This window comes from Pseudophryne corroboree, chromosome 3 (assembly GCF_028390025.1).
Source record: "Pseudophryne corroboree isolate aPseCor3 chromosome 3, aPseCor3.hap2, whole genome shotgun sequence".
Lineage (NCBI taxonomy): Eukaryota > Metazoa > Chordata > Amphibia > Anura > Myobatrachidae > Pseudophryne > Pseudophryne corroboree.
Genome location: NC_086446.1, coordinates 710,862,360 through 710,889,657, shown reverse-complemented (window position 1 = coordinate 710,889,657; position 27,298 = coordinate 710,862,360). Strand labels below are relative to the sequence as shown.

General features: G+C 44.4%; 1 protein-coding gene across 7 annotated transcripts in view; it reads right to left on the bottom strand.

Annotated features, from left to right (window-relative positions):
- Nucleotides 1-27,298, bottom strand: part of LOC135056670 (alpha-2-macroglobulin-like protein 1) — a 409,885-nt gene that overhangs the window by 287,936 nt on the left and 94,651 nt on the right. The gene's annotated exons all lie outside the window — the stretch shown is intronic.

The window sequence follows — 27,298 nt, the reverse complement described above, 5'->3', positions numbered from 1 at the left end:
ATAATATGACTCAACTGTGTGTTAAAATCTGTAAGTAGTGACACATTCATTAGTGAAATATATACAGTACTACAAGTACACAACTGTGTAAGACTTTGAATACTGTTGCAAATCCCAGCAGTGGGAGTACAGGATTTATGTGTGTGTGCGTGTTTGTGTGTACAGTATGTGTGTGATTATGTACTGTACATGTAGTGAAATTTTGTTTGTACTGTATGTCTACTGGATCTAATCCTCACAAATCTTTGCTTTTTGGGCCTAATTCATGTTTGTAAACTATGGCCCTCATTCCGAGTTGATCGCTCGCTAGCTGCTTTTAGCAGCAGTGCAAACGCTAAGCCGTCGCCCTCTGGGAGTGTATCTTAGCTTAGCAGAATTGCGACCAAAAGGATCACAGCTCTGCTACAAAAATAGATTGTGCAGTTTCTGAGTAGCTCGAGACTGACTCCTAGCTAGCGATCACTTCAGACTGTTTAGTTCCTGTTATGACGTCACAAACACGCCCTGCGTTCGGCTAGCCACGCCTACGTTTCCCCAGCCACTCCTGCGTTTTTACCCGACACGCCTGCGTTTTTTCACACACTCCCCGCAAACGGTCAGTTACCTCCCAGAAACACCCACTTCCTGTCAATCACTCTGCGGCCAGCAGTCCGACTGAAAAGCGTCGCTAGACCTTGTGTGAAACTGCATTGACTTTTGTGAAAGTACATCGCACGTGCGCACTGCGCACCATAAGCATGCGCAGAAGTGCCGCTTTTTCACCTAATCACCGCGCTGCGAACGAAAGCAGCTAGCGATCAACTCGGTATGAGGGCCTATGGCCAATGTTCACACAATGGAGCAATTGTCAGCAAACTGGTCATGTGCTGCGATCACACTGCACATGTCAAGCTGCGATGCTGCTTACAATGCAGATTTCATGGGAAAGTGATTGACCGGAAATGACCGCATGGAAGTGTTAACAGGGAGTAGTTGCAAAAATGCAGGCATGTCATTGCCGTTTGTGGGGTGTGTACCTGCTGTCAGCTGCGAGCTTGTATGTACAAAAACATGGCATCTGCATCGCTACTGCCGTGTCCAGTCTACATAGCCATAGAAAACAGTGTTCCTCATTTCTGCGTATAGGCTGCGAATATGTATGCAATGGCTCCGGTGGGTGTCTCTTTTCATTTCTGGGCAGCAGCTTTACTTGCTAGTGGGGCGGATTGGCCATTGGGTTCACCAGGAGGATTCCTGGTAGGCTGACTTGTCTGTGGAGCCATTTTTGTGTGTTGTCATGTGGCTCCACCCCCACATGACAGACGGCCCACCGCACGCACTCAGTACACTGCATTGTCCCCATTCATTCTGTTATTCCATCTCTGAATTACAGCAACTCCGCCATCCAGTGATGTTGCCATGGCTACACGGTATGTAATGTTATACCTCTTGTGCTGCCCATGTCGGGCCACAAATACAAAATTTTACAGGGCCACTTTTAGTCCCTACTCCGCCCCTGGTCTCAGACACAGCTGCAGCAAAAGATGTAAGGAAGGCCACAATTGTGTACAATCAGGGCCTATGAGGAGGGATCTTGCCCCCCTCAACAACCACACCCCCTAATTAGACCATATCCCCATTAGGGCTGCTTCCATAATATTTCCCGGGCTGGTTTTCCATCTCAATCTGCCCCTGCTTGCTAGTATCAGCAGTTGCGAAGCTGTGAAAACCGCACATGCTAAAGTGTGTGCATACAAACATAATTTAGGCCCTTATTACCCTGATCAGTAGCGGATCTTGCCACGGGCAAGCAGGACTTTTGCCCGGGGCCCGGCCCTCCGGAGGGTGACGGCGCCATCCGGAAGGCGCCGCACCAGGGCAAGATCCGCTGCTGCTGTGCCCCCACTTCTGCGTATGCGGCACAATGCGCACGCGCAATGTACTTTCACAACGGCCGATGTAGTTTCACACAAGGTCTAAAGAAGCTTTTCAGTCGCACTGCTGGCCGCAGAGTGATTGACATGAAGTGGGCGTTTCTGGGTGTCAAGTGACCGTTTTCAGGGAGTCTTTGGAAAAACGCAGGCGTGGCTGGGCGAGCGCAGGGCGTGTTCGTGACGTCAAAACAGGAACTGAACAGTCTGAAGTGATCACAAGCGCTGAGTAGGTCTGAAGCTACTCTGAAACTGCACAAAATTATTTTGTAGCTGATCTGCAATCCTTTCGTTCGCACTTCTGCTAAGCTAAAATACACTCCCAGCTGGGAGGCGGCATAGCGTTTGCACGGCTGCTAAAAACTGCTAGCGAGCGAACAACTCAGAATGACCCCCATAGTACCCAGTCTTGAGCCGATCTACAACCTGAAGCTGCTGCATGGTAAGTGTGTGCGTGCAATGTATATGTGAATGTATGACACATGCAAGTGTGCTATATATAAGGGCCCTCATTCCGAGTTGTTCGCTCGCAAGCTGCTTTTAGCAGCTTTGCACACGCTAAGCCGCCGCCTACTGGGAGTGAATCTTAGCTTCTTAAAATTGCGAACGAAAGATTCTCAAAATTGTGATTACACACCTCTTAGCAGTTTTCTGAGTAGCTCCAGACTTACTCGGCATCTGCGATCAGTTCAGTGCTTGTCGTTCCTGGTTTGACGTCACAAACACACCCAGCATTCGCCCAGACACTCCTCCGTTTCTCCAGCCACTCCCGCGTTTTTCCCAGAAACTGTAGCGTTTTTTCCCACACGCCCCTAAAACGGCCTGTTTCCGCCCAGAAACACTCACTTCCTGTCAATCACACTCCGATCGCCTGAGCGAAGAAAAAGCCGTGAGTAAAATACCTAACTGCATAGCAAATTTACTTGGCGCAGTCGCACTGCAGACATTGCGCATGCGCATTAAGCGGAAAATCGCTGCGATGCGAAGAAATTTACAGAGCGAACAACTCGGAATGAGGGCCAATGTAACAAACAAGTTCTGCACACTCATACTGTGGTAATTGCAGGTGCTTGGTCATATATGTAAAGATACAAACAAAGTGGAAGGTCTGTAGAAGGAGATGTCACACAATCTCCAATGGAATAGGAGCAAGAAAAAGATTTTCTACTACCTTAATGCGCTATCCAACACAATACATTACATAGGGTAGAGGTGGGATAATATACAAAAAAACTGTGATATCACAAATGGTAGATCAAGAGGTATTCCCAAACAGATATTTCTACAGTCCTGGTATATGTTTGGGAATTGGTAAAAAGGGAGAGATAAACTCTGCGCTTGAAACAATGTATCTAAAGGACATGTGAAGTCTGACACAGAAGATTGACTCAGTACACTTGGAATATAATAAAAAGCAACTTTATATATTGTCTATTGAAACAGAGAATATGGCAGTTTGTAGAGATAAATGTATAAAAATTTAGACAATTTACTCACATGTACTGTCTAGATATAAACATACAACATACAATAAATTTGTTAAAATAACATTTTCAAATGGTGATAATAAAAAATCCGAAAATCACAGACACTGGCGTCCCAGTGTATTAATTGGGATTAAAGATTCTCGCAGTAGTAATTAATAGTTCCACAGTCTCAGAAAGAGATATAACTTTACGAAGAGTGTTACAAACTATATTTAAAGCTCCCGTGCTGGTTCCTGCATTAGTGTGCAAACAGGGTCCTTTTGAATGAATTAAATGCACGTGGAGATGATTGTGATATTTCTCGAACAGGTGTTAATTGGCTTAGATAAGAAGCAGCATTCATATAGTTAAAGCCGCCGTGATTGAAATTTCTGGAAACGGGTGTTAGGCCCCACAGCGAGGGTCACATAGAACTCACCCGACCAGTGTCTCTGAAGCCGTGCGGCAGTGAAGAATCCAACGTGCGGCTGTCACGGATGGGCTGAGCTGCTGGCTGCGGGCCGACCAGTTCTCTGAAGCCGTGCGGCTGTCACGGATGAATTGAGCTGCAAGCTACGGGCCGACCAGTGTCTCTAAAGCCGTGCGGCACTGAAGAATCCAACGTGCGGCAGTGAGCTGCGACCAGGGCTGTCGCGTATGAGCTGAGCTGCAGACTGCGGGCTGCGCGCTGTGTCCACACAGCAGGTATCACCAAATGAAATGAATGATGTAACAGAAAGTGGGCGTCAACGCGTTTCGTCTCCTAGCAACGGAGACTTCCTCAAGACAGATATCTTCCCTCCTCCTAGTCACGAATATATACCTGTCTAATAACTTTCATTTCAATCAGTTGTGTTTTAATTGCTAATTAATACCATTTTCTATAATTAATATCTAAAATAAACACACTAACAAAAACCATATGAAATAATATAAACTAATATGAATATACTGCAGTCTTTATAAAATATACTAAATGTGTACTGAGTCAAACGTTTATAATATGATAAGATGGGAACTTAATGATTTGATTGGAAACAATTTAGGCATAATATCAAAGTCGTCTGGGTTTATATTCTACCTAGTATCCTTCCTGAGTCTCTAAGTAGTAAAACCTACACATGATGTCTAGCTACCTGTTATAGGCCCTCATTCCGAGTTGTTCGCTCGGTATTTTTCATCGCATCGCAGTGAAAATCCGCTTAGTACGCATGCGCAATGTTCGCACTGCGACTGCGCCAAGTAACTTTACTATGAAGAAAGTATTTTTACTCACGGCTTTTTCTTCGCTCCGGCGATCGTAATGTGATTGACAGGAAATGGGTGTTACTGGGCGGATACACGGCGTTTCAGGGGCGTGTGGCTGAAAACGCTACCGTTTCCGGAAAAAACGCAGGAGTGGCCGGGGAAACGGTGGGAGTGCCTGGGCGAACGCTGGGTGTGTTTGTGACGTCAACCAGGAACGACAAGCACTGAAATGATCGCACAGGCAGAGTAAGTCTGGAGCTACTCTGAAACTGCTAACTCGTTTGTAATCGCAATATTGCGCGTACGTCGGTCGCAATTTTAAGAAGCTAAGATTCACTCCCAGTAGGCGGCGGCTTAGCGTGTGTAACTCTGCTACATTCGCCTTGCGAGCGAACAACTCGGAATGAGGGCCATATATCGATATATGCCTAGTACATAATTATGAATAAACCTACATCGGCCAATTATTTTGTTATAATAGACCAAACTAAACATAAATATAAAAGATAATTACTATAAGACATACATATTCAACGCAAAATGGTTTCTGGTACCAAAACCAATTGAAATTTAAAGGTATAATGATTTTGAGGTTCTCTCTGAATTGCTCTCAGGATCATATATAGATAAATATGTCAATGTTGAAAATGAAATTTAAACAACCATACAGTTGATATTAATGTAAAATAAACAATACATGAAAAATAAATAAATAATACATATATAATAAAAATATAATAAAGAAAAATATATATTAATAAATAAATAATAAATAATAAAAAAATATATGTAAATAAATAATAAATAGTGAAAAATTGATACATGAGAATAAAAATTTATTTTTAATATGATGGAAAATAGAGTAGAAGATGGATCTAAGTGAATAACTCTTTTAGGCTACCTATACTGTAATTCTTCGATAGAACAAACTAATCTAATAAGATTATCATGTGAATGTGCATAATTTAATCCATTTATTTGGATTAAGCAAGGTAGAACTCTAAACTATTAAAACTAGTAAAACTAGCAGGTGGCCTATAGATTTAGTCTAAACATGAATAATCTAGAGCTTCATTAAGACCATTTGGATAGAGAGAATCTAATTTAAAAATCCATGATGATTCTCCCAGACAAAGTTTACGAAATCTGTCACCTCCCCTTTTTGTGCTGGCAAATTGTTCTAGCCCAACAATAGAGAGGGATGATGGATCACCATTATGTGCTCTTGAAAAATGCCGGGACACACTATGAGTTTGAAGTTTTTTAATGATGTTTAACCTGTGTTCTCTGAATCTAGTTTTAATTGATCTGGTTGTTCTTCCCACGTATTGGAGAGAGCATGAGCATTGTAATAGGTATACGCAATATTCTGAGTCACAATTGATAAATTGTTTTATCTGAAAAGTGGTGCCATTAATTTGGGAGGTTACACAAGATACTTTGTTCCTCATATGTTTACATGTTAGGCATACCTTTTTGTTGCATCGGAAATTCCCTATCGGTTTCTTTGGTAACCAAATAGGGTTTGTATCTAAAGTTATAGGTTTAAGGTAGCTAGGAGCCAACATTTCTTTTAAATTGGTATTTCTTTTAAATATAATTAGTGGTTTGTCTGATAAGCTTTGGTTTAGAACTGGATCTTGTTTAACTATCTCAAAATTACTTTGAATTATCTTTTTTATACTCTTGGACTTATTATTAAATTTGGAAATGAATTTAACGGTGTCTACTGTAGAGAAACTGTTCAGTTTACTTTTAGATTCGCTTTTTACTTTGTTAAGGTTCTGAGGCTTATCTTCTTTAGCGATAATAACTTTCAAAAGTGAATTAGCATAAATCTGTGAATCCTCTAAGAGTTGAGGAGGATAACCTCTTTCTCCGAACTGTTTCAAAAGATCTTTAACTTGAGAGAGAAATGCTGTATCCTCAGAGCAGTTGCGTCTAAATCTCATGATTTGATTTTTTGGAATATTTGTTATCCAAGGTTTATAATGACTGCTTGAATAATGAAGGTAATTACCTGTACCCACCGGTTTAATATAATTGGTAGATATAATTTTGTCATTAGAAACAGAAAACATGATATCAAGAAAGTGAGTGGTGAAAAAATCAAAATTAAAAGTGAATTGTAAATTATAAGAGTTATCATTCAGAAAATTCACAAAATTAAGTGCTTGTTGGTGACCCCCATTCCAAATGATAAATAAATCGTCTATGTAACGGCCATAGAGAACCAGGTTCTCTCTATATGGGCCGCTCCAGATGTACTCCTCTTCGAAGCGGCCCATATAGAGGTTGGCAAAACTAGGTGCAAACCTGGTCCCCATGGCCGTCCCAAGGCGTTGTAAATAATAAAGATTGTCAAACAAAAAATAATTGTGAGTTAAAATAAAAGAAATTGCTTCCAGTACAAAGTCACGTCGACCTGGTTGGATATTAGGGTCACTATCTAAATAGTGTTTGACCGCATTGATCCCTCCTTGATGGGGTATATTGGTATAAAGTGATTGTACGTCTAGGGTTAAAAAACCCCAGTCTTTATTCCAGTTTTTTCCTACTGTTTGTTGTAGTATCTGTTGGGTATCCTTAATGTATGATTTTAACATGGTGACGTGGCTTTGTAGATGGAAGTCAACAAAATGTGATAAATTAGATGTAAGTGAATCCACTCCCGAAATAATAGGTCTCCCCGGTAGATGTAACAAATCTTTGTGAATTTTAGGTAAGTGATAAAAAATAGGTGTGACGGGATGTGAGGGCAACAAAAAATAATATTCATCTTCTGATATCACATCATCTTCTTTCACCTTTTGTAATACATTTTTTAATTCTAACAGAAAAGGGGTACTTGGGTTACTCGATAATAATGTATAGTAATCTGTGTTATTGAGTTGTCTATGAGCTTCTGCAACATAGTCAGATCTCGATTGTAGTACTATACCACCTCCCTTATCAGCTGACTTTATCACTAATGAGGAATTATCCTTAAAAGCTTTAATTGCATTTCTCTCTGTTTTAGTTAAGTTCTGCATATGATAAACTGAGGAATTTCTTTTATTTCTTTCTGTTTTCTGGCACAAAGTCTTGAAGTCTTTCAAAGTTTTATTATAGAAAATAGTGATGGCTGCACTTTTTTGATCCAAAGGGAAAAAGTTTGATTTCCTTTTAAATCTCGGACGTGTAGACTCAGAGTTATTAGTTGTTATATCAAATAATTTGACTTCCTGGTCATTACTTTCCTTTTGTAGTTCTTCTAACATCTGAAGACCTGCTTTATCCGTATCATCCAAGATGATAGGTGAGGTTTCAGTATCTGGGTGATGGCTATTCAGTTTTTTGGTAGCGAAATATCGCTTCCTGCACAGGTCTCTAGTAAATTTATTTAAATCAACAAATAGTTCGAAAATATTTGGTTCCTTGCTAGGGACAAAATTTAAGCCTTTTTGTAGTAGTCGTATTTGGTCAGTAGTTAGGTTTTCAGAGGAGAGATTGTATATCCCTTTACTATCTACTTGTACCTCGCTTTTCTTGGACCTCTTTCTTCCACCTCTACATCCTCGTTTTCTCTGTATCTTTTTGGGGTGTGATTGGAAAGAGTTCTGTATGGGTTGGGGTGGTGGAATGCATTCAGCCTGGAAAAATCCTCTGACTGTTCCATATGGTTAACCCCAGTGCGATGTGTTTTTGTATGGTCTGGGTATTCCCTAGTATTGGATCTATTAGGATAAAATTGTTTTAGTGGTCTATTCTGTTTGGGTGTAGAGGGGCCTACTTCAGAATTTACTTGGAATCTATTTTGAGGTGATCTATAATTAGATTCGTGTGAATAGTTATTAAATCTAGGGTTCTCAGATCTGGTTTTTTGTTTGTTATACGTTCTTACTTTATTTGTTCTATAGTCTTCCTGGTCTCTAGACCATTTCTTCTTCTTATTGAATATGAGATCTTTCTCAAACCTTTCCACTCTGTTATTGATTTGTTCATCTTTTTCCTTAAAAGAAGGGTGATCTTTAAAGCTTATAAGGTCATCTTTGATTTTATCAATTTTTTTGACTGTGTATTCGACTTTATCGTTTCTATATTTCACAAGGAGCTTCATAAGTGACAGAGAACACATGTCTAAAGTTTCATCCCACTCTTTTTGGAGGTTAGGGTTATCATTAATAGATAAATGTTTAAAAACCCTTAATCCTCTAGGGATGACTTTAGCATCAATATATTTCTGTAATGAAATACTGTCCCACCAATTACGCATTTCATCTTTTAGTAGGTCTTCTAATTGGTAGAACAGTTTATTCATGTCTGGGTCCGTCTGGCTAATAACCTTCTCTCCTTCATATGTAAATGAGGAAAGATATTGATCCCGTCTACTCTTTCTGTCATAATAACTTTTAAATTCTGCCATGTCAGACTGCACAAAAATTATGGAAATAAATTTTCCCTTGATTAATTATTAGAAATTAATAATCTGTAAGTATTAATGTAGCTGCCAGGGTATAGCTAATTTTACATATTTTTACATATGTTTGGGAATACCTCTTGATCTACCATTTGTAATATCACAGTTTTTTTTGTATATTATCCCACCTCTACCCTATATATGTAAAGATAGCATTCCTGTTCCAGTAATGCAAAAGACCAGCACACCATATTGCAAAATAGAAAATTTATAAGTGTCAGTCCAATGTCTCAAAGTGTCATAAATGCTGTTATCCACATAAAGTGCAAAATATACGTTATGGTAAGAACTTATAACTAGTGATGTGCACCGGACATTTTTCGGGTTTTGCGTTTTGGTTTTGGATTCGGTTCCGCGGCCGTGTTTTGGATTCGGACGCGTTTTGGCAAAACCTCCCTGAAATTTTTTTGTCGGATTCGGGTGTGTTTTGGATTCGGGTGTTTTTTTACAAAAAACCCTCAGAAACAGCTTAAATAATAGAATGTGGGGGTCATTTTGATCCCATAGTATTATTAACCTCAATAACCATAATTTCCACTAATTTCCAGTCTATTCTGAACACCTCACACCTCACAATATTATTATTAGTCCTAAAATTTGCACCGAGGTCGCTGGATGGATAAGCTAAGCGACCCAAGTGGCCGACACATACACCTGGCCCATCTAGGAGTGGCACTGCAGTGTCAGACAGGATGGCAGATTTAAAAAATAGTCCCCAAACAGCACATGTTGCAAAGAAAAAAAGAGGTGCACCAAGGTCGCTGGATGGCTAAGCTAAGCGACACAGGTGGCCGACACAAACACCTGGCCCATCTAGGAGTGGCACTGCAATGTCAGACAGGATGGCAGATTTAAAAAATAGTCCCCAAACAGCACATGATGCAAAGAAAAAAAGAGGTGCAATGAGGTAGCTGTGTGACTAAGCTAAGCGACACAAGTGGCCGACACAAACACCTGACCCATCTAGGAGTGGCACTGCAGTGTCAGACAGGATGGCAGATTTAAAAAATAGTCCCCAAACAGCACATGATGCAAAGAAAAAAAGAGGTGCACCAAGGTCGCTGGATGGCTAAGCTAAGCGACACAAGTGGCCGACACAAACACCTGGCCCATCTAGGAGTGGCTCCCAAACACATTTAAACATACGGTGCCCGTGTTGGAACAATCGGCTACCTATGACAGCAGGTACCATGCCGAAGAAGTCACGTGTAACAGGAGATGCATAAGCGACTGACAGCTCAGTAGGCTGAGGATTAATAGAACATACAGGGAAAAGACATTGGGCCGGTAACAGGTTTTACTGCTATATTACTGCTTAGTACATCCCGCCCTCCAGGGCCGTTTCTAGACAATTTGGCTCCCAGTGCGAGATTTCAAAATGCGCCCCCCACATTGCTCTAAAAAAAAATTGCGTGCCCCCCCCCCCATATAGCCATAAAAAGAAAAAGCATGCGCGCGCCAAAGGTGTGCGCGCTCCAGACAAGGGTGTGTGGCCTGATTAAAATGGGCGTGGTCTCATTAAAGTGGGTGTGGCCTCGTCTGATATCATCACACCCACCACAGGGGGAAAAAAATATCACCATTTTACACAGTACGCAGGCAGGTGCCCCCATTTTACAAAGTGCAGCAGGCAGGTGTCCCCATTTTACACAGTGCGGCAGGCAGGTTTCAAGTGGGGCGGAAGGAAGGGGGAGAGAGAGAAAGAATACTTACATCTTCCCGCTCTTCGGTCCCGCCGACTCACATCCCTCGCGCCGGCCGCCTCCTCCTTCCATGCTTATCTCCTTATCTCCTCTCCCCGAGCGCTCCTGCTCGGGGGGCGGTGCTTCGCGGAATGACGCGTTTGCGTCGTGACATCACGACGCAAACGCGTCATTACATGAAACTCCGCCCCCCGAGCAGGAGCGCTCGGGGAGAGGAGATAAGGAGTCACAAAGTGCAGCGGCGGGCGCCCCGTGCGGTTGCACGGCTCTCCCGCCGCTAGAAACGCCACTGCTGCCCTCACTCTCTCTCTCTCTCTCTCTCTCTCTCTCAGTTTGTAAGTATAATGTTCATTTTTACAGGTACCCCTACCCTATTGGATTCTACTGGACAAGTGGACGTGATCAGCGTGGGATGTAGGTAAGTAATCTGTCTCTCATTTTTACAGGTACAGCTATTGGATTTTATTGGACCAATGGATGTGACCGGTGTGGGATGTAGGTAAGTACAGTATGTGTGAGTGTGTAAGTGTGTTTTAATAAATTTTTACTTTCACGGTGTGTGAGTTGTGTTTTTATTTGGATATTTTTGTTGTTGTAGAACTACAGGTACCAGCGGGCCCGTTATTTCCCCGCATGCTGGTACTTGAGGTTCTCCAAGTACCAGCAATCGGGGGAGGCTTGCTGGGCCTTGTAGTTCCACAACAAAAAAACAATATTCTTTTTTTTACACACATGACTATCAGCCCGGCACCCACCGCCCAGGGGTGCTGGGGACAGCCTCGGGCTTCACCCCTGGTCCTTGGGTGCCTGGGGGGGAGGTGACCCCTAGAATTAAGGGGTCTCCACTCCTCCAGGGAACCCCGGCCAGGGGTGACTAGTTGGAGGGGTAATGCCACGGCCATAGGGACCTACATAAATGTGTCCCCCGGCTGTGGCATTATGTCCCTGGCTAGTGGAGCCCGGTGCTGGTTTTAAAAATATGGGAAAAGTGGGAGGGGCTAGACCAGTTAGGGAATATGTCCACCTGGTCCCCCCAGGGAACTTTCCTGCACAACCAGTGTCGGTTGCCAGCGAAACCCCTTTGGGCAGTAACCCAGAGATAGACAGTACCCTGAAGTGCCTGTCACAGAGCTTACCCTGGTCTGGAATGTCGGATGATGCCCAGACCAACTGTAACGCTGGTGCCATGCATTGGCAGCTGGGGCACCCCAGTGTTTGTGTTGTCTCTGGGTCTCCGTCCATAGGAGAACCCTTACAGCAAGTTGCTGTGACATAGCAAGTCCCCTGCCTGTGCGCAGTATATCAGGGAAAACATGCAGCCTCCCTGTGGTGGATGCCACATGGGATCCAGAGGCTGGTGGTCTGGCCGCCATCCCTGTGATACAGGTAGTGGACAAGGAGGTAAGAGCAGACCTAGGTGACAGGGTAGGTGTCCCAAGTCATAGGTCGACAGAGGAGGATTGGAGGACAGGTCTGACAGTTAGGACAGACAGATGCCAGCTAGGACTGGCAGAGGTGCAGTGCCTGGGGCACCTTGTGGGAGGAGACAGGGGTAGGCCCAGACCAGAGGAGGTAGGGGCGACCAGAGGCTGTCCCTGACCCACATCACCCAGACTGGTACTGACCTTAGAACTTGTAAGGCCCTACGGACATGTTGTGACTGACTTTAGTTCTGTAGTGAATTCCTTTACAGAGATGACTAGGAAGGGCAATCCCAAGTCAGTGGACTTTGCACCCACTTGTGAGTTGGAATTCCAGTCATTGAAGGAGTCTCTGGTACCCGGTCCAGGGCTGATGGTGCATATTCTTGACCAGGACGTTGTGGTACGAACTACAGCGCCACTGCATGGACTGGGGGCAGTACCAAGCAAGGAGGAGCCATATGGCCAGGAGCACCATGTGGCCTGTTTGAGCAGAGCACTGCTATGGTGGGAGGTAGCATATGCCACAATTGGGACACCTTGGGTGGTACTTGTGTGTACATTGGACCAGTTTTTACATTATTTGTGTATCTAACCCCCCACAGTGGTGACTTACCACCCACCTGTTAGGTGGCTGCAACCTACCTTGGGGAAATCTGACAGACTTTTGTGGTGGAGCCTTGAACTTGGACCTCATGTGGACTACATGAACATTGTGTACTCACGAAGAAAGGCCCACTGCACTATGGATGAACTGTCTAGGCCGGAGCCTACACCCCTAGGTAGCGTCCCCTTCAACCCAAGAGACTGTGGGACCAGGAACCGAATCGTAGAGACATGGCTCCCTGGTTTTCCCGCATGAATTGAGGGGTTGGGGGGGAGTGTGGCCGGAGAGACCCTGCAGCCACATGTGTAATGGCGGCCGCAGCACTGAAGGAGTAAAACCCCAGTGCCCGACGCCATATTGACTGAACAATGGGTGCTTGGCGCCACTTTTAAACTATGTACTGGCGCTGGGTGTCATATTTAAAATGTATAGGGCGCTAGGCGCCGGGTGTTTAAAATGTTTTAAAATATATTTTATGTGTGCCACGGTCCCGGACCTCTCCGGTGACTGCGGCAGTGAGGAAGCCCCCCGGGCTGAGCTGTATGTGCGCATCGGGGAAGAAGGGAGAGCCGCTGTGTGGGCTGAGGCCCGGTAGCTATGCTTATGGCACCTCTGCGCTATGGAGAGGGAAGCCGCTGCAGCCGGGAGATCAGCTCCCGCTGCAGCACTTGGAGTGTGGCCGGAGAGACCCTCCTGCCACAATGGTGTATAGAGGCAAAATGTCGTCCTCATCCTCAGATTCCCCACTCCCCCTTCAGTGTTTACATCCTCATCCTCACAGAGAAATATTATTCAAACAAACAAAACCACATAATTTAGGTGTCAGTGGACTTCTTACGCTAATACCCTAAGTTTCTAAACTTGACAATAACTTATGATGAATAGGCTGCAGGTGACGTATAATGGAGATTGTTCCAAGGTGGTTAACATCCTTACCCCTACTTATTATGGATTGACAAAGGGAATAGATGGCTATACGCTTCTGCATTTATGGAGAAATAATTCCACACCGAAGAGGTGGCTTTCTTGGTAGTTTGCCCAGGCATGACAATGGGCTTATTCATGCCACAGACAACAACTGTCTCCCCCAGTGCCTGATTTAAACAACCACACCACCATCAGAATCCTCCTCGTCAACTTCCTCCTCAGCACCAGCAACACCCATATCCTCATCCTGGTGTACTTCAACAGTGACATCTTCAATTTCAATATCAGAAACTGGACTGTGGGTGCTACTTCCAGCACTTGCAGGTGGTGTGCAAATGGTCGAAGTAGCCACCTCTTCCTGTCCAGTGTTGGGAAGGTCAGGCATCGCAACCGCCGACACACTTGGACTCTCCTTGGGGATTTGTGATACCATCTTAGAACGCACAGTTCTTTTCTGTGCTTTGCCAGCTTAACTCTTTTCATTTTTCTAGTGGGAGGATGAGAGCTTCCATCGTCATGTGAAGCTGAACCACTAGTCATTAACATAGGCCAGGGCATAAGCCATTCCTTGCCACTCTGTGTCGTAAATGGCATATTGGCAAGTCTATGTTTCTCCTCAGACCATTTAAATTTCTTTTTGTGGGTCATTTTACTGAACTTTGGCTTTTTGGATTTCACATGCCCTCTACTATGACATTGGGCATCAGCCTTGGCAGACGACGTTGATGGCATTTCATCGACTATGTCATGACTAGTGGCAGCAGTTTCAGCACTAGGTGGAAGTGGTTCTTGATCTCTCCCTATTTTATCCTCCAAATTTTTGTTCCCTATTGTTTTTCTGGAGTTATATTACAGTATGCGGCACAGGAGAGCATACCCCTACACCACACAGGGCAAACACTGTAAAAATTATTTTGATAATTACCCTTTTATTTGGAGTTATTATAATAATATGCAGCACAGGAGAGTGTACCCCTAAACCAGACACACACACACGCACACACACACACACACACACACACACACACACACACGGCAAAGCCTGTAAAAAGTGTTTGGAAGGTTTCCTTGCTATGAGCATTGTTTGAATTACCTGTTGTGAGAATCCTCTTGACTTCAGGATGGAAGTCTCAAGAGCAACACCGTCAAAGACAATCGATCCAGGTGTCTGTGAGAACAAGGACCTTGAGACAGTAGATCTGGACTTTGAGGGAGTAGAAATGGAGCATCCATCGACATCCTCTGCAGATCTGTGTACCAATGTCTTCTGGACCAAGCCGGAGCTATTAGTATCACATTTTACCTTTCTTGTTTTACCTTTCTCATCACCCTGGGTAATAGGGTGATTGGTGGAAACACATAGGCCATATGAAAGTCCCATCTCACTGATAGGGCATCCACAAAGATCGCTTTGGGATCCTATGTTTTTGAACCATTTGCGGGAACTTTGTTGGTCTGATGGGACACCATGAGATCTTTCACCGGCAACTCCCACTTGTCGACCAGGATCTTGAAGACCTTGGGGTGTAGAGAGCATTCGTTTGCATGAATGGCTTGTTGACTGAGAAAATCCGCTTCCCAGTTTAGGACTCCCGGAATGAACACTGCGGACAAAGCTGGATTCTGAAGTTCTGCCCACTTTAATGTTTGACTTACCGCATTGCTTTCTGGCTGCGAGTTCCTCCCTGATGGTTGAGGTACGCTACTGGTGTCGCATTGTCCGAGCGGATCTGAACTGGTTTCCCCTGAAGGATGTCCTTTGCCTGAATCAGTGCCATGGCCCAGAGTTCCAATATATTTATTGGCAGGCAACTTTCTTCCTTGGTCCACGGTCCCCGGAAACAAATCCTTCCTGACACCGCTCCCCAGCCCTGAAGGCAGGCATCCATTGTCAGAATTTCCCAATCTGATATCCAAAAGGACTGTAGTCTGCGTTTTTATTGTCTCATGAAAACCATCAATCCCATCACATTGCTGCATGAATGGATACCTTTCAACTGTGTAGCAGCTCCTGAATCCTTGACTGAAGTTTGGCTATTTTGCTCAGAGGTAAAGTTACTCTCTGAAGACTCAAATCCAATACAGCCCCCAAGTGAGTCATCTGCTGTGATGGAACCAGAGACAATTAATGAGCCATCCGTGCTTCTGCTGACATGCTATTGTCTGCTGCAGATGACACAGAAGCAATTCGTGAGACTGTGCCAGGATTAAGAGATTGTCGAGGAAAGGAAAAATTATTTACCCCTGCTGGTGGAGATAGCTGCCATTACCACCATAATCTTTGTAAATACTCTGGGGGCTGTGGCCAATCCAAATGGCAGGGCCTGGAACTGAAAATGTTAATAGTGTAACCTATCCCTGGTACAGAAGGTTGAACTATCCACTCAGCTAAACTTGATAATGTCTGTGCAAACGTAGCCCATGGGGGTACTTAAACCTGTGTTTTTTCTTGGATTTTTCTAGAGACTTTGGTGAAAGCTACAACAATTTACACACAAACCATTCTGAACCAGATCCTGAGAGGTTAACCCAGCTTTGTAAGGCAAACATGATATGAGTGTTGGTGCTGCTGTGAGTGTATTTTCCTCACCCTTGCCGCTCTTAGACATGATAAATAATCACACTCTTGAACAGTGTACTACACAATTTGTGACTGTAATCACTTTAAATTTTGTAAAAGTGACATACAATCCGACCCTACCCTGCTTTGGACCAGCATTGAGGATCGGAATAGACAGAAAAAACTGACAGAATTATAGTAAAGTCAGCAATCACACTAGCAATCAGTCACAGGTTATACATTAGTATAATAATCAATATGAGCACATAATCAACTACAAATACATTTCAAGTATGTACAGTAGGAGAAACATATTACTGCATTACCTTATATAGGATTTAACCGTATTCAATCACACAGTGAAAGAAAACAACAGTAATAATTATCAAACTCATATGCATTAGGCACTTATCCAATTATTTGTACTCAAAGGTAGATAGAGACTTAGTGCTGTATTACCCGTGCTCAGTAGAGTGGGATACAGGGAGACTCACCCCGCTTCCAAGACTGATCAATACGTTAGCGAATGCTGAGTGGATCCAGACGCTAATAGTGTACACAACCGCTCTGTGAAACTACAGTGAACACAGATGCACAAGTGAACACTGACGCACCAGCCACACAGCCGCCTATGCTGCGACTGGGTCCCCTTAGATATACAGCGTCTCAGACGGAATCGGGAAAACAGTTCATGGTGGGAGACTCGGAGGAAACTGGTCATGAACCGGGGGGGAGGGGCAACCAGGGGAGCATCTGACACCCCACTGCTGACATCAACCCAAGGGATTACAGCCTCATACTACCCCTGGAGCCTATGATCCCTAAGGCCTAGCGCTGGTGCATCCTAGGTGGCAGCCGCGTCAGCAACTGTTTGGTAGTCTCCTCCCAAAACAGTGTGGCTGTGTCTGCATTCCCCTTCTAAGCAGAACTGATGCCTTACCTTCTCCCCATGCTGTGGCCACATCCTGGTAACGTCTGCTGGACTTGATAGTATATCCAATACAGACAACTGCCGAAACAACACCATACTAGTGGGTAAGCGTTGTCGCGACCAGGCGGGGAGTTGTTGGTGCGACTCTTTCTAAGGTACGTATAAGACGCTTTTTAGAAAGACCACTCAAGAAAAATAGTAAGACTATAAAAATAAAATAAGCAAGCTTAAAGCGGTTAAAAAACAGCAGCCATCTTGACCATGGACCGGCTCCTGCTGCACCAATCAAAAAACTGATTTGTCTGAGCCAGGAGTCAGGGATATATGGACTGGCCCGTTGCATGCTGGGAGGCCAAAAAGCTTTGACCGTTTGATGCAAATCCGCTTGAGAAATATTGCAAATAAGTTCAGATACAAACATCATAGAATGAGGTAGAATGAGGAAATCTGCAACATGTGACTGACAGCCCAACAGCTGCCATTTCAGTGACCTCTGGGACCTTCTTCATGGGGGGCAAAGCTTAGTACTTTACGTGAATGATGGTATTTATTAGTGATGTGCACCGGACATTTTTTGTGTTTTGTGTTTTGGTTTTGGATTCGGTTCCGCGGCCGTGTTTTGGATTCAGATACGTTTTGGCAAAACCTCCCTGAAATTTTTTTGTCGGATTCGGGTGTGTTTTGAGTTTGGGTGTTTTTTACAAAATCTCTCAAAAACAGCTCAAATCATAGAATTCGGGGGTCATTTTGATCCCATAGTATTATTAACCTCAATAACCATAATTTCCACTCATTTCCAGTCTATTCTGAACACCTCACATCTCACAATATTATTTTTAGTCCTAAAATTTGCACCGAGGTCGTTGGATGACTAAGCTAAACGACACAAGTGGCCAACACAAACACCTGGCCCATCTAGGAGTGGCACTGCAGTGTCAGGCAGGATGGCACTTCAAAAAAATAGTCCCCAAACAACACATGATGCAAAGAACAATGAAAGAAAAAAGAGGTGCAAGATGGAATTGTCCTTGGGCCCTCCCACCCACCCTTATGTTGTATAAACAGGACATGCACGCTTTAATAAACCCATCATTTCAGCCACAGGGTCTGCCGCACGACTGTGGCTGAAATGACTGGTTGGTTTGGGCCCCCACCAAAAAAGAAGCAATCAATCTCTCCTTGCACAAACTGGCTTTACAGAGGCAAGATGACGTTCCACCTCATCCACATCCCCCGATTTCCTCACCCCTTTCACTGTGTACATCGTCCTCCTCACAGAGTATTAATTCGTCCCCACTGGAATCCACCATCAGAGGTCCCTGTGTACTTTCTGGAGGCAATTGCTGGCAAATGTCTCCACGGAGGAATTGATTATAATTCATTTTGATGAACATCATCTTCTCCACATTTTCTGGAAGTAACCTCGTACGGGATTGCTGAGAAGGTGACTGGCTGCACTAAACACTCTTTCGGAATACACACTGGAGGGGGGGGGGCAACTTAGGTAAAATAAAGCCAGTTTGTGCAAGGGCCTCCAAATTGCCTCTTTTTACTGCCAGTATACGTACGGACTGTCTGACGTGCCTACTTGGATGCGGTCACTCATATAATCCTCCACCATTCTTTCAATGGTGACAGAATCATATGCAGTGACAGTAGACGACATGTCAGTAATCGTTGGCAGGTCCTTCAGTCCGGACCAGGTGTCAGCACTCGCTCCAGACTGCCCTGCATCACCGCCAGTGGGTGGGCTCGGAATTTTTAGCCTTTTCCTCGCAGCCCCAGTTGCGGGAGAATGTGAAGGAGGAGATGTTGACGGGTCACGTTCCGCTTGACTTGACAAGTGTCTCACCAGCAGGTCTTTGCACCTCTGCAGACTTGTGTCTGCCGGAAAGAGAGATACAACGTAGGCTTTAAACCTAGTATCAAGCACGGTGGCCAAAATGTAGTGCTCTGATTTCAACAGATTGACCACCCGTGAATCCTGGTTAAGCGAATTAAGGGCTCCATCCACAAATCCCACATGCCTAGCGGAATCGCTCCGTTTTAGCTCCTCCTTTAATCTCTCCAGCTGCTTCTGCAAAAGCCTGATGAGGGGAATGACCTGACTCAGGCTGGCAGTGTCTGAACTGACTTCACGTGTAAAGGGAAAAAATGCTCTGCGCACCAAAAATCACTTAGAATTAATTAATTGATTAATTAAGTGCAGTCTAGCAAGTAGAATGATTGACTCAATGATGCTTGACCTTTTTTAAATAAAAAATATTTTATCAAACAATAAATGACACAAAACAAAATATATAAAACAAACAATACATATATATATATATATATGGCAATTTAAAAACCAGAGGTTTTCACCTCTTGTATATATAAACAGAAACACTGTATTAGGCTTTATAAACGTGCTGTTTAAACAGCATACAATGGGGTAAATTTACTAAGGTCCCGATTTTGACCGAGATGCCGTTTTTTCTTCAAAGTGTCATCTCGGTCATTTACTAAACTCAAATCACGGCAGAGATGAGGGCATTCGTATTTTTTTGCAAGTAGTTGTAAAAAAATACGAATGAATACACCATCGGTCAAAATACGCCAGCAAATTAGTAGAACTCGGTCATTTACTAAAAAGTGCAAATCTCCAAAGAGGAAAACACTGCCGTGAAAAATTACAAATCGCAAAAAAGTGCTAAAAAAAAGCAGACCTGCTTTATTGAGCCGTGATTGCATAGGCATGCAGGGATCCATGAGATCCGTGCATGTCTATCAGTGGGAAGGGGTGGGAAAGTGGTTTTTTTAACAAAAAAAAATGCGTGGGGTCCCCCCTCCTAAGCATAACCAGCCTCGGGCTCTTTGAGCCGATCCTGGTTGCAAAAATATGGGGAAAAAAATGACAGGGGTTCCCCCATATTTAAGCAACCAGCATCGGGCTCTGCGCCTGGTCCTGGTCCCAAAAATACGGGGGACAAAAAGAGTAGGGGTCCCCCGTATTTTTAAAACCAGCACCGGGCTCCTCTAGCTGGACAGATAATGCCACAGCTGGGGGTCACTTTTATATAGTGCCCTGCGGCCGTGGCATCAAAAATCCAACTAGTCACCCCTGGCCGGGGTACCCTGGGGGAGTGGGGACCCCTTCAATCAAGGGGTCCCCCCCCCCAGCCACCCAAGGGCCAGGGGTGAAGCCCGAGGCTGTCCCCCCCCCCCATCCAATGGGCTGCGGATGGGGGGGCTGATAGCCTTTGTTGTAAATGAAAAGATATTGTTTTTAGTAGCAGTACTACAAGTCCCAGCAAGCCTCCCCCGCATGCTGGTACTTGGAGAACCACAAGTACCAGCATGCGGCGGAAAAACGGGCCCGCTGGTACCTGTAGTACTACTACTAAAAAAATACCCAAAAAAACACAAGACACACACACCTTGAAAGTATAATTTTATTACATACATACACACAAACATACAAACATACTTACCTTATGTTCACACGCAGGTCGGTCCTCTTCTCCAGTAGTATCCAAGGGGTACCTGTTGAAAAAATTCTACTCACCAGATCCAAGGTCCCAGGGTCCTCGGGGCATCCATGTTTAATCCACGTACTTGAATAAAATAACAAACCGCATACACGAGCCACGAACTGAAAGGGGCCCCATGTTTTCACATGGGACTCCTTTCCCCGAATGCCAGAAACCCACTCTGACTTCTGTCTAAGTGGGTTTCTTCAGCCAATCAGGGAGCGCCACGTTGTAGCACTCTCCTGATCAGCTGTGTGCTCCTGTCCTCACTGACAGGCGGCACACGGCAGTGTTACAATGTAGCGCCTATGCGCTACATTGTAACCAATGCTGGGAACTTTCTGCCCTGCGGTTGACCTAAAGTGACGTCACCGCTGAGCAGAAAGTTCCCAGCATTGGTTACAATGTAGCGCATAGGCGCTACATTGTAACACTGCCGTGTGCTGCCTGTCATTCAGTACAGGAGCACACAGCCGATCAGGAGAGTGCTACAACGTGGCGCTGCCTGATTGGCTGAAGAAACCCACTTAGACAGAAGTCAGAGTGGGTTTCTGGCATTCGGGGAAAGGAGTCCCATGTGAAAACATGGGGCCCCTTTCAGTTCGTGGCTCGTGTATGCGGTTTGTTATTTTATTCAAGTACGTGGATTAAACATGGATGCCCCGAGGACCCTGGGACCTTGGATCTGGTGAGTAGAATTTTTTCAACAGGTACCCCTTGGATACTACTGGAGAAGAGGACCGACCTGCGTGTGAACATAAGGTAAGTATGTTTGTATGTTTGTGTGTATGTATGTAATAAAATTATACTTTCAAGGTGTGTGTGTCTTGTGTTTTTTGGGTATTTTTTTAGTAGTAGTACTACAGGTACCAGCGGGCCCGTTTTTCCGCCGCATGCTGGTACTTGTGGTTCTCCAAGTACCAGCATGCGGGGGAGGCTTGCTGGGACTTGTAGTACTGCTACTAAAAACAATATCTTTTCATTTACAACAAAGGCTATCAGCCCCCCCATCCGCAGCCCATTGGATGGGGGGGGGGGACAGCCTCGGGCTTCACCGCTGGCCCTTGGGTGGCTGGGGGGGGGGGGACCCCTTGATTGAAGGGGTCCCCACTCCCCCAGGGTACCCCGGCCAGGGGTGACTAGTTGGATTTTTGATGCCACGGCCGCAGGGCACTATATAAAAGTGACCCCTGGCTGTGGCATTATCTGTCCAGCTAGTGGAGCCCGGTGCTGGTTTTAAAAGTACGGGGGACCCCTACTCTTTTTGTCCCCCGTATTTTTGGGACCAGGACCAGGCGCAGAGCCCGATGCTGGTTGCTTAAATATGGGGGAACCCCTGTCATTTTTTTGCCCATATTTTTGCAACCAGGATCGGCTCAAAGAGCCCGAGGCTGGTTATGCTTAGGAGGGGGGACCCCACGCAATTTTTTTTAAAGATTTTACAGTGTTTAATTTAAAAAAAAAAAAAAAATGAACCCCAGCACGGATCACACAGATCCGGCCGAGATTAATTGTAAAAAAAGTCGGCAGTGTTTTGCAAATCACTGCCGTAAAAATGAGAAAAAAACCACGAATGACATCGACATCGGAACAAAAGAAAAACACGAATACGACAGCTTAGTAAATTAGTCGTAATCAATTCAAAAAGTTGCAGTTTTACACTTTCGATGTCATTCGTGATTGAACTTTGACCTTTTCCCGAAAATTACGAATGTTAGTAAATTTACCCCAATGTATCTAAAATGCAGATCAGATATCTTAAGTAAAAGAAGCTCTCTACAGAGAACAACAATTGATTCTGACACTGGCGTCCCAGTGTGGAATCATATATAATGTCCACAGATGGCTCCACAATATGAAATTATTAAAAGCAAAGCAAACGGTAATAATTACCCCCGTGCTGATACCTGAGATGTAATGCAGAGTCCTGTATGCATTTGCACGAGGAAGATGTAAAGATTTGTGATTGCTGCCACAATATTAATTAAAGGACAGACTTGCTGGAATACTAATTCTCAGTTGTGAAAAGCCGTCAGTTGACCATCAGATGATGAGATATAGGGAGTTTCCCAGCGAGGGACGTGATCCGTATAGCTAGCAGTAACAGCATGAAACGGCAGCTGATGGCTGGCGCCGCAATGGTCTCACAGCGGAGATCCGTCTGTGTCCAGCTGATCGCTGCAGGACTCTGATGCAGGAACGCCGTTAGCAACTGGACTCCCTTTAACCTCACTGCGGAGGTAGGATCTTGTAGGTCACTTGGCTTAGATGTAAATAAAACCGGAGTATTGGAGCCGAGATAATAGGAGCCCGTCTGTGGAGTAACAGATATCCACTGCACTGAACTTGTAAAAAGGGGCGTCAACGCGTTTCGTCTCCTAGCAACGGAGACTTCCTCAAGACGAGGAAGATGAGGAAGTCTCCGTTGCTAGGAGATGAAACGCGTTGACGCCCCTTTTTACAAGTTCAGTGCAGTGGATATCTGTTACTCCACAGACGGGCTCCTATTATCTCGGCTCCAATACTCCGGTTTTATTTACATCTAAGCCAAGTGACCTACAAGATCCTACCTCCGCAGTGAGGTTAAAGGGAGTCCAGTTGCTAACGGCGTTCCTGCATCAGAGTCCTGCAGCGATCAGCTGGACACAGACGGATCTCCGCTGTGAGACCATTGCGGCGCCAGCCATCAGCTGCCGTTTCATGCTGTTACTGCTAGCTATACGGATCACGTCCCTCGCTGGGAAACTCCCTATATCTCATCATCTGATGGTCAACTGACGGCTTTTCACAACGGAGAATTAGTATTCCAGCAAGTCTGTCCTTTAATTAATATTGTGGCAGCAATCACAAATCTTTACATCTTCCTCGTGCAAATGCATACAGGACTCTGCATTACATCTCAGGTATCAGCACGGGGGTAATTATTACCGTTTGCTTTGCTTTTAATAATTTCATATTGTGGAGCCATCTGTGGACATTATATATGATTCCACACTGGGACGCCAGTGTCAGAATCAATTGTTGTTCTCTGTAGAGAGCTTCTTTTACTTAAGATATCTGATCTGCATTTTAGATACATTGTATGCTGTTTAAACAGCACGTTTATAAAGCCTAATACAGTGTTTCTGTTTATATATACAAGAGGTGAAAACCTCTGGTTTTTAAATTGCCATATATATATATATGTATTGTTTGTTCTATATATTTTGTTTTGTGTCATTTATTGTTTGATAAAATATTTTTTATTTAAAAAAGGTCAAGCATCATTGAGTCAATCATTCTACTTGCTAGACTGCACTTAATTAATCAATTAATTAATTCTAAGTGATTTTTGGTGCGCATAGCATTTTTTCCCTTTTCTTGTGCTTCAATTAGTTGTTCAGCCTAACCAGCTGTTTTGCTCAGCAGCCCATTAGGTCACGATTTTTATTGATTAGCATTTGGAAATTATCACCATATATTGTATTTCAGCGCCAGATATATATACAGTTTGAGATCTATCTCTAGCTGTATGTGTTTATAATTTTTCACGGTGACTTCACGTGTGGCAAGTTCAAAGGGTTGCAGAACCTTGCACAACGTTGAAATCATTCTCCACTGCGCTTGAGTCAGGTGTATTCCCCCTCTTTTGTCTATATCGTAGGCAGATGTATAGGCTTGAATGGCCTTTTGCTGCTCCTCCATACTCTGAAGCATATAGAGGGTTGAATTTAACCTCGTTACCACCTCTTGCTTCAGATGACGGCGGGACATGTTCAGGAGTGTTTGCTGGTGCTCCAGTCTTCGGCATGCGGTGGCTGAATGCCGAAAGGGGCTCGCAATTCTAAGGGCCACCAACAGCATTTCTTGAATGTCCCTGTCGTTTTTCAAAATATTCTGCACCACCAAATTCAATGTATGTGCAAAACATGGGACGTGCTGTAATTTGCCCACATGTAATGCACGCACAATATTGGTGGCGTTGTCCGATGTCACAAATCCCCAGGAGAGTCCAATTGGGGTAAGCCATTCTGCGATGATGTTCCTCAGTTTCCATAAGAGGTTGTCAGCTGTGTGCCTCTTCTGGAAAGCGGTGATACAAAGCGTAGCCTGCCTAGGAACGAGTTGTCGTTTGCGAGATGCTGCTACTGGTGCCGCCGCTGCTGTTCTTGCTGCGGGAGGCAATACATCTACCCAGTGGGCTGTCACAGTCATATAGTCCTGAGTCTGCCCTGCTCCACTTGTCCACATGTCCGTGGTTAAGTGGACATTGGGTACAACTGCATTTTTTAGGACACTGGTGACTCTTTTTCTGATGTCTGTGTACATTCTCGGTATCGCCTGCCTAGAGAAGTGGAATCTTGATGGTATTTGGTACCGGGGACACACTACCTCAATAAATTGTGTAATTCCCTGTGAATTAACGGTGGATACCGGACGCACGTCTAACACCAACACAGCTGCCAAGGCCTGAGTTATCCGCTTTGCAGCAGGATGACTGCTGTGATATTTCATCTTCCTCGCAAAGGACTGTTGGACAGTCAATTGCTTACTGGAAGTAGTACAAGTGGTCTTCCGACTTCCCCTCTGGGATGACAATCAACTCCCAGCAGCAACAACAGCAGCACCAGCAGCAGTAGGCGTTACACTCAAGGATCCATCGGAGGAATCCTAGTTAGGAGAGGACTCGTCAGACTTGCCAGTGACATGGCCTGCAGGACTATTGGCGTTCCTGTCGAAGGAGGAAATTGACACTGAGGGAGTTGGTGGTGTGGTTTGCAGGTGCTTGGGTACAAGAGGAAGGGATTTAGTTGTCAGTGGACTGCTTCCGCTGCCACCCAAAGTTTTGAACTTGTCAATGACTTCTGATGAATGCGCTCCAGGTGACGTATAAGGGAGGATGTTTCTAGGTGGTTAACGTCCTTACCCCTACTTATTACAGCTTGACAAAGGCAACACGGCTTGACACCTGTTGTCCACATTTCTGTTAAAATAATTCCACACCGAAGAGGTGATTTTTTTTTGTAAGTTGACCAGGCATGTCAATGGCCATATTCATCCCACGGACAACAGGTGTCTCCCCAGGTGCCTGACTTAAACAAACCACCTCACCATCAGAATCCTCCTTGTCAATTTCCTCCTCAGCACCAGCAAAACCTAAATCCTCATCCTGGTGTACTTCAACAGTGACATCTTCAATTTGACTATCAGGAACTGGACTGTGGGTGCTTCTTACAGCACTTGCAGGGGGTGTGCAAATGGTGGAAGGCGCCACCTCTTCCCGTCCAGTGTTGGGATTGTCAGGCATCGCAACCGACACAATTGGACTCTCCTTGGGGATTTGTGATTTAGAAGAATGCACAGTTCTTTGCTGTGCTTTTGCCATCGTTAATCTTTTCAGTTTTCTAGCGGGAGGATGAGTGCTTCCATCATCATGTGAAGCTGAACCACTAGTCATGAGGAACATAGGAGAGGGCCTTAGCCGTTCCTTGCCACTCCGTGTCGTAAATGGCATATTGGCAAGTTTACGCTTCTCCGCAGACGCTTTTATTTTAGATTTTTGGGTCATTTTACTGAACTCTTGTTTTTTGGATTTTACATGCTCTCTATTATGACATTGGGCATCGGCCTTGGCAGACGACGTTGATGGCATTTCATTGTCTCGGCCATGACTAGTGGCAGCAGCTTCAGCACGAGTTGGAAGTGGATCTTCATCTTTCCCTATTTTACCCTCCACATTTTTGTTCTCAATTTTTTAATGTGTGGAATTATATGCCAGTAATATATCAATAGCAATGGCCTACTGTACTGTACTATATGTATACTGGTGGTCACCAACATGCTGCACAGTCCTACTATATACTAGACACAATAATGCACCACAGAGATAGTAAACTTGACACAGAGCTGCAAGATACACAGCAATGGCCTACTGTACTGTACTATATGTATACTGCTGGTCACCAAAATGATGCACTGTCCTACTATATACTGCTCACAATAATACAGCACAGAGATAACATACTAGACACAGAGCTGCAAGATACACAGCAATGGCCTACTGTACTGTACTATATGTATACTGCTGGTCACCAAAATGCTGCACTGTCCTGATATATATTGCTCACAATAATGCAGCGCAGAGATAGTATACTTTACACAGAGCTGCAAGATACACAGCAATGGCCTACTGTACTGTACTATATGTATACTGCTGGTCACCAAAATGCTGCACAATCCTACTATAGTATATACTGCTCACAATAATGCAGCACAGAGATACAAGATACACAGCAATGGCCTACTGTACTGTACTGTACTATATATGTATACTGCTGGTCACCAAAATGCTGCACTGTCCTACTATATACTTCTCACAATAATGCAGCACAGAGATAGTATACTTCGCACAGAGCTGCAAGATACACAGCAATGGCCTACTGTACTGTACTATATATGTATACTGCTGGTCACCAAAATGCTGCACTGTCCTACTATATACTGCTCACAATAATGCAGCACAGAGATAGTATACTTCGCACAGAGCTGCAAGATACACAGCAATGGCCTACTGTACT